The 3,194-nt window shown below is 40.1% G+C and overlaps 1 pseudogene across 1 annotated transcript; it reads left to right on the top strand.

The window, feature by feature from the left end:
* The first annotated feature begins 1,863 nt into the window (after positions 1-1,863).
* Positions 1,864-3,188, top strand: LOC108545040 (vesicle-trafficking protein SEC22b pseudogene; annotated as a pseudogene). The gene has a single exon (XR_001890018.1). The product of XR_001890018.1 is annotated as a vesicle-trafficking protein SEC22b pseudogene (transcript).
* The last annotated feature ends 6 nt before the right edge of the window (positions 3,189-3,194 follow it).

The following is a 3,194-nucleotide window of genomic DNA, read 5'->3' as shown; positions in this document are numbered from 1 at the left end:
CTCTGCCTTGAGGGCTTGTTCTGTCTTCAACTTTGTTTCTTTTATACCCTTTATCTGTCTTACTTCCTATCTTTATTGATGCCAACGAAAAGAGCCAAACTCTGTAAAATATTTGAAGAGAGTTATTCTGAGCCAAATATGAGTGACCAATGGCCCTCAGAAGATCCTGAGAATGTGTGCTGAAGGTGGTCGGAGTACAGCTTGGTTTTATACATTTTAGGGAGATGTGAAACATCAAGCAAAACATGTAAGATGTAGCTTAGTTCAGTCTGAAAAGGTGGGACAACTGGAAGTGGGGGCTTTCATGTCATAGGCAGATTCAAAGATTTTCTGATTGGCAATTGGTTGAAAGAGTTATCAATGCAAAGAAGTGTCTGGGTTATGAGAAAGGATTGTGGATACCAAAGTTTTATCATGCAGTTGAGCCTCCAGGTAGCAACCTTCAGAGAATAGATGGTAAGTGTTTCTTCTCAGACTTAGAGTCTGTTCTATCAGTAATTCTAAAAGGGAGGAGGGTATAATGAGGCATGTCTGGCTCCCCTCTTCCCATCGTGGCTTGAACTAGTTTTCAGGTTAGCTTTGGAATGCTCTTGGCTGAGAGGAGGGATCCAGTCAGATGGTTGGGAGCCCTTAGAATTTTATTTTTTGTTTACATTGATAAAGTATTTCCCTAGACCAGGGAAGACAGAGTTCCTGGCTCCTATTCGTTGGAAGGAAGGAAGAAGTAGAGGGTCTAACCACTATTTTCCACAATGATTCTAAGGGGAAGTGCTTCATGGGTTCCAACTAACCACCTATAAATAACTCAAGAACAAAACTATTTCTGGTTTGGTGGCTGGATGTATATTGATGCCTTTTTATCTGGGATGAATCTAAGCACTTCCCTTTTATCAATTTTCTCTTTCTCTCAGGAAGGACTACCTCTTACTCCTAGGGACATGTTCTGAGTTGTGTCCCATGTGGCTTATTTGCATCTAGGTTGTTCATTGTATACCGACTGAAGTGTCATCAGTAATAGCTTAGTACTAGCAATACCAGTGAATTAAATGTGGTTAAATTTAAGTTGGAAGTCCTAAAAAAATTCTCTAACTTTGAAACACCAAAAATCCTCCTTCATTGAGTCAGACATTTCTTAGAAATCAATGTTAGAATCTGTCTTAGAACACGGTCTTAGAAACTGTCTTTGGGTTATCACTTACCATAAAAAATGCAATCTTTTTAGCATGGCATCAAAGATCTTTCGTTATCTCTTTGTTATTTCTACGGCTTTATCATGCCTATCTTCTTTATAATGAAACATTTCCAGGTCCCTGAATATGCCTCTCCCTCTTGTTTCTGGCCCTCTGTACATACAGTTTCCCTTGTTTCATGGCTTCTTTACTGTACTTCCTTGCTGGGCTAAGTTTTCCCCTTTAAGGCAACTTAGATTTTCTTCCTTTTACAGGTTGTTAACTGATTTTCACAAGAAAATGATAAGGACCACTGTTAGGGTACTCTTCAGGGTTCCCCTAGTACACATGAAACTTACCGTGTTATAGCATTTCACATTCCGTTTTCTTTTTCTCTTCTGTCTTTGATTATGCATTTCTTTAGGGAAAGTGCTCTTGTACCTCTGGTATTGAGGTATTTGTTTCTGTGATTGAAACTGGTTATGTCTAGTAATAAACTGGTAGAAAAGTACATTATAACTTCATTAGTGACCCCAAAACTAAATAGACATTTTTAAATTAGGAGGAAAAAAGCTGCATTTTATGGGAGTTCAACTCTAAAATGCAGCTATAGGCCTTAAAGCATAGTCAAGTGTTGATTAACTCAGCAATTGTTTGCTAAGAATTTGCCTCTTGGAAGAAGCGAGGACGCCGCCAACGGGCTTCCGGGCCAGTGTTGGATCCCTGTAATTTGTGAAGATGGTGTTGCTAACAATGATCGCCCGAGTGGCGGACGGGCTCCCGCTGGCTGCCTCGATGCAGGAGGATGAACAGTCTGGCCGGGACCTTCAACAGTATCAGAGTCAGGCTAAGCAACTCTTTCGGAAGTTGAATGAACAGTCCCCTACCAGATGTACCTTGGAAGCAGGAGCCATGACTTTTCACTACATTATTGAGCAGGGGGTGTGTTATTTGGTTTTATGTGAAGCTGCCTTCCCTAAGAAGTTGGCTTTTGCCTACTTAGAAGATTTGCACTCAGAATTTGATGAACAGCATGGGAAGAAGGTGCCCACTGTGTCCCGACCCTATTCCTTTATTGAATTTGATATCTTCATTCAAAAAACCAAGAAGCTCTACATTGACAGTCGTGCTCTAAGAAACCTAGGCTCCATCAACACTGAATTGCAAGATGTGCAGAGGATCACGGTGGCCAATATTGAAGAAGTGTTACAATGAGGAGAAGCACTCTCAGCATTGGATTCAAAGGCTAACAATTTGTCCAGTCTGTCCAAGAAATACCGCCAGGATGCGAAGTACTTGAACATGCGTTCCACTTATGTCAAACTTGCAGCAGTAGCTGTATTTTTCATCACGTTAATAGTGTATGTCCGATTCTGGTGGCTGTGAAATAATGAATACAGTCACTGGTAAGGGAGAACCTAGAACCCAGTAGGTGTATATTTTCAGGAAACTGAGCTCACAGAGATGTGTATTAGAATCCAAGTGGAACTTCTGCCTCTAAAGACCTTGAAAGAAATGAGATGTCCTGAAAATGAAAGGTTACACCTCATTTAATGAAGCTTAACCCTATGTAGAAAGTCTGTTTCGGGGGCAGAGGCTTTCTCTGGGTGCTAAGCCATATATGTTAGGGAACAGTAGATTGTTATTTCGTTTTTTTCCCTTCCAGTGCATTTTAAAAACAGCACTGACTGGGGCATTCTCATTCTCTAATGGAGCCATCAATGAGATTTAGTCAACCTGTGCTAGCAACATTCTGAAATTCCTTCAAAGAAGACAGTCCTTTGGGAAGGTTTTTTGTTTTTTTTTTGACTCTAATCAACATTCCTTTTGTTGGTGACATTTGTGATTTTCAATAATCTGAGTTTTTGATGGCCTTTTAAACAAGACTCCAGTATGTGAAGGTTAATTGCTGTGCTCCACAGATCTTGTCTATTGGCCCCTGTCGAAAGTTAACCTTTGTTGTTTTCCTTTTATAATTTGCTTATTGCACAATTGCTTTAGGGTTAAGTGAATTATATTAAGATA

The sequence above is a fragment of the Rhinopithecus bieti genome, unplaced genomic scaffold (assembly GCF_001698545.2).
Source record: "Rhinopithecus bieti isolate Rb0 unplaced genomic scaffold, ASM169854v2 scaffold_24392, whole genome shotgun sequence".
NCBI classification, from domain to species: domain Eukaryota; kingdom Metazoa; phylum Chordata; class Mammalia; order Primates; family Cercopithecidae; genus Rhinopithecus; species Rhinopithecus bieti.
Note: the sequence above shows the minus strand (reverse complement) of the source record. Positions and strands in the feature narration are given on the sequence as shown.